We start from the raw sequence: 14,221 nt of genomic DNA, 5'->3' as shown, positions 1-14,221 counted from the left end.
CTGAATTCACACCGAAGGCCGTATTGTCATTACAATTGACCAGAGATATATAGCAGTACTACAGGAATATAGACAACCTGACACCCGTGAAGTAAGAAACATAGCCGAGAAATCTTGTAGTGTTGAAGTAGTGTACATATTTAGAAGAGTAAAGTAACCAACGATCAAACTTGTCACTTTTAAAACCAACCAACGAGGAAAAGTGATAGTTTTTGTGTTTACTTTTCAACAAAAATACTGAATTCACACCGAAGTCCGTATTGTCAGTACAATTGTAATTACAATTATATAGCAGTAATACAGGAATGTAGACAACCCGACACCCGAGAAGAAACATAGCCGAGAAATCTTGTAGTGTTGAAGTAGTGTACATATTTAGAAGAGCAAAGTAACCAACGATCAAACTTGTCACTTTTAAAACCAACCAACGAGGAAAAGTGAATAGTTTTTGTGTTTACTTTTTAACAAAAATACTGAATTCACACCGAAGGCCGTATTGTCATTACAATTGACCAGAGATATATAGCAGTACTACAGGAATATAGACAACCTGACACCCGTGAAGTAAGAAACATAGCCGAGAAATCTTGTAGTGTTGAAGTAGTGTACATATTTAGAAGAGTAAAGTAACCAACGATCAAACTTGTCACTTTTAAACCCAACCAACGAGGAAAAGTGATAGTTTTTGTGTTTACTTTTCAACAAAAATACTGAATTAACACCGAAGTCCGTATTGTCACTACAATTGACCAGATATAGTAATACAGGAATTTAGACAACCGGACACCCGTGAAGTAAGAAACATAGCCGAGAAATCTTGTAGTGTTGAATTAGTGTACATATATAAAAGAGCAAAGTAACCAACGATCAAACTTGTCACTTTTAAAACCAGCCAACGAGGAAAAGTGATAGTTTTTGTGTTTACTTTTCAACAAAAATACTGAATTCACACCGCAGTCCGTATTGTCAGTACAATTGTAATTACAATTATATAGCAGTAATACAGGAATGTAGTAGACAACCCGACACCCGAGAAGAAACATAGCCGAGAAATCTTGTAGTGTTGAAGTAGTGTACATATATAAAAGAGCAAATTAACCAACGATCAAACTTGTCACTTTTAAAACCAACCAACGAGGAAAAGTGATAGTTTTTGTGTTTACTTTTCAACAAAAATACTGAATTAACACCGAAGTCCGTATTGTCACTACAATTGACCAGAGATATATAGCAGTAATACAGGAATTTAGACAACCGGACACCCGTGAAGTAAGAAACATAGCCGAGAAATCTTGTAGTGTTGAATTAGTGTACATATATAAAAGAGCAAAGTAACCAACGATCAAACTTGTCACTTTTAAAACCAGCCAACGAGGAAAAGTGATAGTTTTTGTGTTTACTTTTCAACAAAAATACTGAATTCACACCGCAGTCCGTATTGTCAGTACAATTGTAATTACAATTATATAGCAGTAATACAGGAATGTAGACAACCCGACACCCGAGAAGAAACATAGCCGAGAAATCTTGTAATGTTGAAGTAGTGTACATATATAAAAGAGCAAATTAACCAACGATCAAACTTGTCACTTTTAAAACCAACCAACGAGGAAAAGTGATAGTTTTTGTGTTTACTTTTTAACAAAAATACTGAATTCACACCGAAGGCCGTATTGTCATTACAATTGACCAGAGATATATAGCAGTACTACAGGAATATAGACAACCTGACACCCGTGAAGTAAGAAACATAGCCGAGAAATCTTGTAGTGTTGAAGTAGTGTACATATTTAGAAGAGTAAAGTAACCAACGATCAAACTTGTCACTTTTAAACCCAACCAACGAGGAAAAGTGATAGTTTTTGTGTTTACTTTTCAACAAAAATACTCAATTAACACCGAAGTCCGTATTGTCACTACAATTGACCAGAGATATATAGCAGTAATACAGGAATTTAGACAACCGGACACCCGTGAAGTAAGAAACATAGCCGAGAAATCTTGTAGTGTTGAATTAGTGTACATATATAAAAGAGAAGTAACCAACAAACTTGTCACTTTTAAAACCAGCCAACGAGGAAAAGTGATAGTTTTTGTGTTTACTTTTCAACAAAAATACTGAATTCACACCGCAGTCCGTATTGTCAGTACAATTGTAATTACAATTATATAGCAGTAATACAGGAATGTAGACAACCCGACACCCGAGAAGAAATCATAGCCGAGAAATCTTGTAGTGTTGAAGTAGTGTACATATATAAAAGAGCAAATTAACCAACGATCAAACTTGTCACTTTTAAAACAAACCAACGAGGAAAAGTGATAGTTTTTGTGTTTACTTTTTAACAAAAATACTGAATTCACACCGAAGGCCGTATTGTCATTACAATTGACCAGAGATATATAGCAGTACTACAGGAATATAGACAACCTGACACCCGTGAAGTAAGAAACATAGCCGAGAAATCTTGTAGTGTTGAAGTAGTGTACATATTTAGAAGAGTAAAGTAACCAACGATCAAACTTGTCACTTTAAAACCCAACCAACGAGGAAAAGTGATAGTTTTTGTGTTTACTTTTTAACAAAAATACTGAATTCACACCGAAGTTGTCATACTGTTCACACCGAAGTTGTCACCACAATTGATATATAGCAGTAATACAGGAATTTAGACAACCTGACACCCGTGAAGTAAGAAACATAGCCGAGAAATCTTGTAGTGTTGAAGTAGTGTACATATATAGAAGAGTAAAGTAACCAACGATCAAACTTGTCACTTTTAAACCCAACCAACGAGGAAAAGTGATAGTTTTTGTGTTTACTTTTCAACAAAAATACTCAATTAACACCGAAGTCCGTATTGTCACTACAATTGACCAGAGATATATAGCAGTAATACAGGAATTTAGACAACCGGACACCCGTGAAGTAAGAAACATAGCCGAGAAATCTTGTAGTGTTGAATTAGTGTACATATATAAAAGAGCAAAGTAACCAACGATCAAACTTGTCACTTTTAAAACCAGCCAACGAGGAAAAGTGATAGTTTTTGTGTTTACTTTTCAACAAAAATACTGAATTCACACCGCAGTCCGTATTGTCAGTACAATTGTAATTACAATTATATAGCAGTAATACAGGAATGTAGACAACCCGACACCCGAGAAGAAACATAGCCGAGAAATCTTGTAGTGTTGAAGTAGTGTACATATATAAAAGAGCAAATTAACCAACGATCAAACTTGTCACTTTTAAAACCAACCAACGAGGAAAAGTGATAGTTTTTGTGTTTACTTTTTAACAAAAATACTGAATTCACACCGAAGGCCGTATTGTCATTACAATTGACCAGAGATATATAGCAGTACTACAGGAATATAGACAACCTGACACCCGTGAAGTAAGAAACATAGCCGAGAAATCTTGTAGTGTTGAAGTAGTGTACATATTTAGAAGAGTAAAGTAACCAACGATCAAACTTGTCACTTTTAAACCCAACCAACGAGGAAAAGTGATAGTTTTTGTGTTTACTTTTCAACAAAAATACTCAATTAACACCGAAGTCCGTATTGTCACTACAATTGACCAGAGATATATAGCAGTAATACAGGAATTTAGACAACCGGACACCCGTGAAGTAAGAAACATAGCCGAGAAATCTTGTAGTGTTGAATTAGTGTACATATATAAAAGAGCAAAGTAACCAACGATCAAACTTGTCACTTTTAAAACCAGCCAACGAGGAAAAGTGATAGTTTTTGTGTTTACTTTTCAACAAAAATACTGAATTCACACCGCAGTCCGTATTGTCAGTACAATTGTAATTACAATTATATAGCAGTAATACAGGAATGTAGACAACCCGACACCCGAGAAGAAACATAGCCGAGAAATCTTGTAGTGTTGAAGTAGTGTACATATATAAAAGAGCAAATTAACCAACGATCAAACTTGTCACTTTTAAAACAAACCAACGAGGAAAAGTGATAGTTTTTGTGTTTACTTTTTAACAAAAATACTGAATTCACACCGAAGGCCGTATTGTCATTACAATTGACCAGAGATATATAGCAGTACTACAGGAATATAGACAACCTGACACCCGTGAAGTAAGAAACATAGCCGAGAAATCTTGTAGTGTTGAAGTAGTGTACATATTTAGAAGAGTAAAGTAACCAACGATCAAACTTGTCACTTTTAAACCCAACCAACGAGGAAAAGTGATAGTTTTTGTGTTTACTTTTCAACAAAAATACTCAATTAACACCGAAGTCCGTATTGTCACTACAATTGACCAGAGATATATAGCAGTAATACAGGAATTTAGACAACCGGACACCCGTGAAGTAAGAAACATAGCCGAGAAATCTTGTAGTGTTGAATTAGTGTACATATATAAAAGAGCAAAGTAACCAACGATCAAACTTGTCACTTTTAAAACCAGCCAACGAGGAAAAGTGATAGTTTTTGTGTTTACTTTTCAACAAAAATACTGAATTCACACCGCAGTCCGTATTGTCAGTACAATTGTAATTACAATTATATAGCAGTAATACAGGAATGTAGACAACCCGACACCCGAGAAGAAACATAGCCGAGAAATCTTGTAGTGTTGAAGTAGTGTACATATATAAAAGAGCAAATTAACCAACGATCAAACTTGTCACTTTTAAAACAAACCAACGAGGAAAAGTGATAGTTTTTGTGTTTACTTTTTAACAAAAATACTGAATTCACACCGAAGGCCGTATTGTCACTACAATTGACCAGAGATATATAGCAGTACTACAGGAATATAGACAACCTGAAGAAACATAGCCGAGAAATTTTGTAGTGTTGAAGTAGTGTACATATATAAAAGAGCAAATTAACCAACGATCAAACTTGTCACTTTTAAAACCAAACCAACGATGAAAAGTGATAGTTTTTGTGTTTACTTTTCAACAAAAATACTGAATTCACACCGCAGTCCGTATTGTCAGTACAATTGTAATTACAATTATATAGCAGTAATACAGGAATGTAGACAACCCGACACCCGAGAAGAAACATAGCCGAGAAATCTTGTAGTGTTGAAGTAGTGTACATATATAAAAGAGCAAAGTAACCAACGATCAAACTTGTCACTTTTAAAACCAACCAACGAGGAAAAGTGAATAGTTTTTGTGTTTACTTTTTAACAAAAATACTGAATTCACACCGAAGGCCGTCACACCGAAGGCCGTATTGTCATACAATTGACCAGAGATATATAGCAGTAATACAGGAATATAGACAACCTGACACCCGTGAAGTAAGAAACATAGCCGAGAAATCTTGTAGTGTTGAAGTAGTGTACATATTTAGAAGAGTAAAGTAACCAACGATCAAACTTGTCACTTTTAAACCCAACCAACGAGGAAAAGTGATAGTTTTTGTGTTTACTTTTCAACAAAAATACTCAATTAACACCGAAGTCCGTATTGTCACTACAATTGACCAGAGATATATAGCAGTAATACAGGAATTTAGACAACCGGACACCCGTGAAGTAAGAAACATAGCCGAGAAATCTTGTAGTGTTGAATTAGTGTACATATATAAAAGAGCAAAGTAACCAACGATCAAACTTGTCACTTTTAAAACCAGCCAACGAGGAAAAGTGATAGTTTTTGTGTTTACTTTTCAACAAAAATACTGAATTCACACCGCAGTCCGTATTGTCAGTACAATTGTAATTACAATTATATAGCAGTAATACAGGAATGTAGACAACCCGACACCCGAGAAGAAACATAGCCGAGAAATCTTGTAGTGTTGAAGTAGTGTACATATATAAAAGAGCAAATTAACCAACGATCAAACTTGTCACTTTTAAAACAAACCAACGAGGAAAAGTGATAGTTTTTGTGTTTACTTTTTAACAAAAATACTGAATTCACACCGAAGGCCGTATTGTCATTACAATTGACCAGAGATATATAGCAGTACTACAGGAATATAGACAACCTGACACCCGTGAAGTAAGAAACATAGCCGAGAAATCTTGTAGTGTTGAAGTAGTGTACATATTTAGAAGAGTAAAGTAACCAACGATCAAACTTGTCACTTTTAAACCCAACCAACGAGGAAAAGTGATAGTTTTTGTGTTTACTTTTCAACAAAAATACTCAATTAACACCGAAGTCCGTATTGTCACTACAATTGACCAGAGATATATAGCAGTAGTACAGGAATTTAGACAACCGGACACCCGTGAAGTTTTGTGTGTTGAAGTAGTTTTTTAACAAAAACCAACGATAACCAACGAGGAAAAGTGATAGTTTTTGTGTTTACTTTTCAACAAAAATACTCAATTAACACCGAAGTCCGTATTGTCACTACAATTGACCAGAGATATATAGCAGTAATACAGGAATTTAGACAACCGGACACCCGTGAAGTAAGAAACATAGCCGAGAAATCTTGTAGTGTTGAATTAGTGTACATATATAAAAGAGCAAAGTAACCAACGATCAAACTTGTCACTTTTAAAACCAGCCAACGAGGAAAAGTGATAGTTTTTGTGTTTACTTTTCAACAAAAATACTGAATTCACACCGCAGTCCGTATTGTCAGTACAATTGTAATTACAATTATATAGCAGTAATACAGGAATGTAGACAACCCGACACCCGAGAAGAAACATAGCCGAGAAATCTTGTAGTGTTGAAGTAGTGTACATATATAAAAGAGCCAAATTAACCAACGATCAAACTTGTCACTTTTAAAACAAACCAACGAGGAAAAGTGATAGTTTTTGTGTTTACTTTTTAACAAAAATACTGAATTCACACCGAAGGCCGTATTGTCATTACAATTGACCAGAGATATATAGCAGTACTACAGGAATATAGACAACCTGACACCCGTGAAGTAAGAAACATAGCCGAGAAATCTTGTAGTGTTGAAGTAGTGTACATATTTAGAAGAGTAAAGTAACCAACGATCAAACTTGTCACTTTTAAAACCAACCAACGAGGAAAAGTGATAGTTTTTGTGTTTACTTTTCAACAAAAATACTGAATTCACACCGAAGTCCGTATTGTCAGTACAATTGTAATTACAATTATATAGCAGTAATACAGGAATGTAGACAACCCGACACCCGTGAAGTAAGAAACATAGCCGAGAAATCTTGTAGTGTTGAAGTAGTGTACATATATAAAAGAGCAAATTAACCAACGATCAAACTTGTCACTTTTAAAACCAAACCAACGAGAAAAAGTGATAGTTTTTGTGTTTACTTTTTAACAAAAATACTGAATTCACACCGAAGGCCGTATTGTCAATTGACCATTGATATATAGCAGTAATACAGGAATATAGACAACCTGACACCCGTGAAGTAAGAAACATAGCCGAGAAATCTTGTAGTGTTGAAGTAGTGTACATATTTAGAAGAGTAAAGTAACCAACGATCAAACTTGCCACTTTTAAAACCAACCAACGAGGAAAAGTGATAGTTTTTGTGTTTACTTTTTAACAAAAATACTGAATTCACACCGAAGGCCGTATTGTCATTACAATTGACCAGAGATATATAGCAGTAATACAGGAATTTAGACAACCGGACACCCGTGAAGTAAGAAACATAGCCGAGAAATCTTGTAGTGTTGAAGTAGTGTACATATTTAGAAGAGTAAAGTAACCAACGATCAAACTTGTCACTTTTAAACCCAACCAACGAGGAAAAGTGATAGTTTTTGTGTTTACTTTTCAACAAAAATACTCAATTAACACCGAAGTCCGTATTGTCACTACAATTGACCAGAGATATATAGCAGTAATACAGGAATTTAGACAACCGGACACCCGTGAAGTAAGAAACATAGCCGAGAAATCTTGTAGTGTTGAATTAGTGTACATATATAAAAGAGCAAAGTAACCAACGATCAAACTTGTCACTTTTAAAACCAGCCAACGAGGAAAAGTGATAGTTTTTGTGTTTACTTTTCAACAAAAATACTGAATTCACACCGCAGTCCGTATTGTCAGTACAATTGTAATTACAATTATATAGCAGTAATACAGGAATGTAGACAACCCGACACCCGAGAAGAAACATAGCCGAGAAATCTTGTAGTGTTGAAGTAGTGTACATATATAAAAGAGCAAATTAACCAACGATCAAACTTGTCACTTTTAAAACAAACCAACGAGGAAAAGTGATAGTTTTTGTGTTTACTTTTTAACAACAAATACTGAATTCACACCGAAGGCCGTATTGTCATTACAATTGACCAGAGATATATAGCAGTACTACAGGAATATAGACAACCTGACACCCGTGAAGTAAGAAACATAGCCGAGAAATCTTGTAGTGTTGAAGTAGTGTACATATTTAGAAGAGTAAAGTAACCAACGATCAAACTTGTCACTTTTAAACCCAACCAACGAGGAAAAGTGATAGTTTTTGTGTTTACTTTTCAACAAAAATACTCAATTAACACCGAAGTCCGTATTGTCACTACAATTGACCAGAGATATATAGCAGTAATACAGGAATTTAGACAACCGGACACCCGTGAAGTAAGAAACATAGCCGAGAAATCTTGTAGTGTTGAATTAGTGTACATATATAAAAGAGCAAAGTAACCAACGATCAAACTTGTCACTTTTAAAACCAGCCAACGAGGAAAAGTGATAGTTTTTGTGTTTACTTTTCAACAAAAATACTGAATTCACACCGCAGTCCGTATTGTCAGTACAATTGTAATTACAATTATATAGCAGTAATACAGGAATGTAGACAACCCGACACCCGAGAAGAAACATAGCCGAGAAATCTTGTAGTGTTGAAGTAGTGTACATATATAAAAGAGCAAATTAACCAACGATCAAACTTGTCACTTTTAAAACAAACCAACGAGGAAAAGTGATAGTTTTTGTGTTTACTTTTTAACAAAAATACTGAATTCACACCGAAGGCCGTATTGTCATTACAATTGACCAGAGATATATAGCAGTACTACAGGAATATAGACAACCTGACACCCGTGAAGTAAGAAACATAGCCGAGAAATCTTGTAGTGTTGAAGTAGTGTACATATTTAGAAGAGTAAAGTAACCAACGATCAAACTTGTCACTTTTAAAACCAACCAACGAGGAAAAGTTAACACCGAAGTCCGTATTGTCACTAGAACTGACCAGAGATATATAGCAGTAATACAGGAATGTAGACAACCGGACACCCGAGAAGAAACATAGCCGAGAAATCTTGTAGTGTTGAAGTAGTGTACATATTTAGAAGAGCAAAGTAACCAACGATCAAACTTGTCACTTTTAAAACCAACCAACGAGGAAAAGTGAATAGTTTTTGTGTTTACTTTTTAACAAAAATACTGAATTCACACCGAAGGCCGTATTGTCATTACAATTGACCAGAGATATATAGCAGTAATACAGGAATTTAGACAACCGGACACCCGTGAAGTAAGAAACATAGCCGAGAAATCTTGTAGTGTTGAAGTAGTGTACATATTTAGAAGAGAAAAGTAACCAACGATCAAACTTGTCACTTTTAAAACCAACCAACGAGGAAAAGTGATAGTTTTTGTGTTTACTTTTTAACAAAAATACTGAATTCACACCGAAGGCCGTATTGTCATTACAATTGACCAGAGATATATAGCAGTACTACAGGAATATAGTCAACCTGACACCCGTGAAGTAAGAAACATAGCCGAGAAATCTTGTAGTGTTGAAGTAGTGTACATATTTAGAAGAGTAAAGTAACCAACGATCAAACTTGTCACTTTTAAACCCAACCAACGAGGAAAAGTGATAGTTTTTGTGTTTACTTTTCAACAAAAATACTCAATTAACACCGAAGTCCGTATTGTCACTACAATTGACCAGAGATATATAGCAGTAATACAGGAATTTAGACAACCGGACACCCGTGAAGTAAGAAACATAGCCGAGAAATCTTGTAGTGTTGAATTAGTGTACATATATAAAAGAGCAAAGTAACCAACGATCAAACTTGTCACTTTTAAAACCAGCCAACGAGGAAAAGTGATAGTTTTTGTGTTTACTTTTCAACAAAAATACTGAATTCACACCGCAGTCCGTATTGTCAGTACAATTGTAATTACAATTATATAGCAGTAATACAGGAATGTAGACAACCCGACACCCGAGAAGAAACATAGCCGAGAAATCTTGTAGTGTTGAAGTAGTGTACATATATAAAAAGAGCAAATTAACCAACGATCAAACTTGTCACTTTTAAAACAAACCAACGAGGAAAAGTGATAGTTTTTGTGTTTACTTTTTAACAAAAATACTGAATTCACACCGAAGGCCGTATTGTCATTACAATTGACCAGAGATATATAGCAGTACTACAGGAATATAGACAACCTGACACCCGTGAAGTAAGAAACATAGCCGAGAAATCTTGTAGTGTTGAAGTAGTGTACATATTTAGAAGAGTAAAGTAACCAACGATCAAACTTGTCACTTTTAAACCCAACCAACGAGGAAAAGTGATAGTTTTTGTGTTTACTTTTCAACAAAAATACTCAATTAACACCGAAGTCCGTATTGTCACTACAATTGACCAGAGATATATAGCAGTAATACAGGAATTTAGACAACCGGACGCAGTAATACAGGAATGTAGACAACCGTGAAGTAAGAAACATAGCCGAGAAATCTTGTAGTGTTGAATTAGTGTACATATATAAAAGAGCAAAGTAACCAACGATCAAACTTGTCACTTTTAAAACCAGCCAACGAGGAAAAGTGATAGTTTTTGTGTTTACTTTTCAACAAAAATACTGAATTCACACCGCAGTCCGTATTGTCAGTACAATTGTAATTACAATTATATAGCAGTAATACAGGAATGTAGACAACCCGACACCCGAGAAGAAACATAGCCGAGAAATCTTGTAGTGTTGAAGTAGTGTACATATATAAAAGAGCAAATTAACCAACGATCAAACTTGTCACTTTTAAAACAAACCAACGAGGAAAAGTGATAGTTTTTGTGTTTACTTTTTAACAAAAATACTGAATTCACACCGAAGGCCGTATTGTCATTACAATTGACCAGAGATATATAGCAGTACTACAGGAATATAGACAACCTGACACCCGTGAAGTAAGAAACATAGCCGAGAAATCTTGTAGTGTTGAAGTAGTGTACATATTTAGAAGAGTAAAGTAACCAACGATCAAACTTGTCACTTTTAAAACCAACCAACGAGGAAAAGTGATAGTTTTTGTGTTTACTTTTTAACAAAAATACTGAATTCACACCGAAGGCCGTATTGTCATTACAATTGACCAGAGATATATAGCAGTACTACAGGAATATAGACAACCGGACACCCGTGAAGTAAGAAACATAGCCGAGAAATCTTGTAGTGTTGAAGTAGTGTACATATTTAGAAGAGTAAAGTAACCAACGATCAAACTTGTCACTTTTAAACCCAACCAACGAGGAAAAGTGATAGTTTTTGTGTTTACTTTTCAACAAAAATACTCAATTAACACCGCAGTCCGTATTGTCACTACAATTGACCAGAGATATATAGCAGTAATACAGGAATTTAGACAACCGGACACCCGTGAAGTAAGAAACATAGCCGAGAAATCTTGTAGTGTTGAATTAGTGTACATATATAAAAGAGCAAAGTAACCAACGATCAAACTTGTCACTTTTAAAACCAGCCAACGAGGGAAAAGTGATAGTTTTTGTGTTTACTTTTCAACAAAAATACTGAATTCACACCGCAGTCCGTATTGTCAGTACAATTGTAATTAGATTTATATAGCAGTAATACAGGAATGTAGACAACCCGACACCCGAGAAGAAACATAGCCGAGAAATCTTGTAGTGTTGAAGTAGTGTACATATATAAAAGAGCAAATTAACCAACGATCAAACTTGTCACTTTTAAAACAAACCAACGAGGAAAAGTGATAGTTTTTGTGTTTACTTTTTAACAAAAATACTGAATTCACACCGAAGGCCGTATTGTCATTACAATTGACCAGAGATATATAGCAGTACTACAGGAATATAGACAACCTGACACCCGTGAAGTAAGAAACATAGCCGAGAAATCTTGTAGTGTTGAAGTAGTGTACATATTTAGAAGAGTAAAGTAACCAACGATCAAACTTGTCACTTTTAAACCCAACCAACGAGGAAAAGTGATAGTTTTTGTGTTTACTTTTCAACAAAAATACTCAATTAACACCGAAGTCCGTATTGTCACTACAATTGACCAGAGATATATAGCAGTAATACAGGAATTTAGACAAACGGACACCCGTGAAGTAAGAAACATAGCCGAGAAATCTTGTAGTGTTGAATTAGTGTACATATATAAAAGAGCAAAGTAACCAACGATCAAACTTGTCACTTTTAAAACCAGCCAACGAGGAAAAGTGATAGTTTTTGTGTTTACTTTTCAACAAAAATACTGAATTCACACCGCAGTCCGTATTGTCAGTACAATTGTAATTACAATTATATAGCAGTAATACAGGAATGTAGACAACCCGACACCCGAGAAGAAACATAGCCGAGAAATCTTGTAGTGTTGAAGTAGTGTACATATATAAAAGAGCAAATTAACCAACGATCAAACTTGTCACTTTTAAAACCAACCAACGAGGAAAAGTGATAGTTTTTGTGTTTACTTTTTAACAAAAATACTGAATTCACACCGAAGGCCGTATTGTCATTACAATTGACCAGAGATATATAGCAGTACTACAGGAATATAGACAACCTGACACCCGTGAAGTAAGAAAGAAACAGCCGAGAAATTTTGTCCAGTGTTGAAGTAGTGTACATATTTAGAAGAGTAAAGTAACCAACGATCAAACTTGTCACTTTTAAACCCAACCAACGAGGAAAAGTGATAGTTTTTGTGTTTACTTTTCAACAAAAATACTCAATTAACACCGAAGTCCGTATTGTCACTACAATTGACCAGAGATATATAGCAGTAATACAGGAATTTAGACAACCGGACACCCGTGAAGTAAGAAACATAGCCGAGAAATCTTGTAGTGTTGAATTAGTGTACATATATAAAAGAGCAAAGTAACCAACGATCAAACTTGTCACTTTTAAAACCAGCCAACGAGGAAAAGTGATAGTTTTTGTGTTTACTTTTCAACAAAAATACTGAATTCACACCGCAGTCCGTATTGTCAGTACAATTGTAATTTACAATTATATAGCAGTAATACAGGAATGTAGACAACCCGACACCCGAGAAGAAACATAGCCGAGAAATCTTGTAGTGTTGAAGTAGTGTACATATATAGAAGAGCAAATTAACCAACGATCAAACTTGTCACTTTTAAAACCAACCAACGAGGAAAAGTGATAGTTTTTGTGTTTACTTTTTAACAAAAATACTGAATTCACACCGAAGGCCGTATTGTCATTACAATTGACCAGAGATATATAGCAGTACTACAGGAATATAGACAACCTGACACCCGTGAAGTAAGAAACATAGCCGAGAAATCTTGTAGTGTTGAAGTAGTGTACATATTTAGAAGAGTAAAGTAACCAACGATCAAACTTGTCACTTTTAAACCCAACCAACGAGGAAAAGTGATAGTTTTTGTGTTTACTTTTCAACAAAAATACTCAATTAACACCGAAGTCCGTATTGTCACTACAATTGACCAGAGATATATAGCAGTAATATAGGAATTTAGACAACCGGACACCCGTGAAGTAAGAAACATAGCCGAGAAATCTTGTAGTGTTGAATTAGTGTACATATATAAAAGAGCAAAGTAACCAACGATCAAACTTGTCACTTTTAAAACCAGCCAACGAGGAAAAGTGATAGTTTTTGTGTTTACTTTTCAACAAAAATACTGAATTCACACCGCAGTCCGTATTGTCAGTACAATTGTAATTACAATTATATAGCAGTAATACAGGAATGTAGACAACCCGACACCCGAGAAGAAACATAGCCGAGAAATCTTGTAGTGTTGAAGTAGTGTACATATATAAAAGAGCAAATTAACCAACGATCAAACTTGTCACTTTTAAAACAAACCAACGAGGAAAAGTGATAGTTTTTGTGTTTACTTTTTAACAAAAATACTGAATTCACACCGAAGGCCGTATTGTCATTACAATTGACCAGAGATATATAGCAGTACTACAGGAATATAGACAACCTGACACCCGTGAAGTAAGAAAC

Source organism: Ylistrum balloti, unplaced genomic scaffold, assembly GCF_031769215.1.
Source record: "Ylistrum balloti isolate Yb309-2 unplaced genomic scaffold, AGI_CSIRO_Ybal_v1 Utg372446, whole genome shotgun sequence".
NCBI lineage: Eukaryota > Metazoa > Mollusca > Bivalvia > Pectinida > Pectinidae > Ylistrum > Ylistrum balloti.
The sequence above is the reverse complement of the archived record's forward strand: the minus strand, read 5'-3'. Positions refer to the sequence as shown.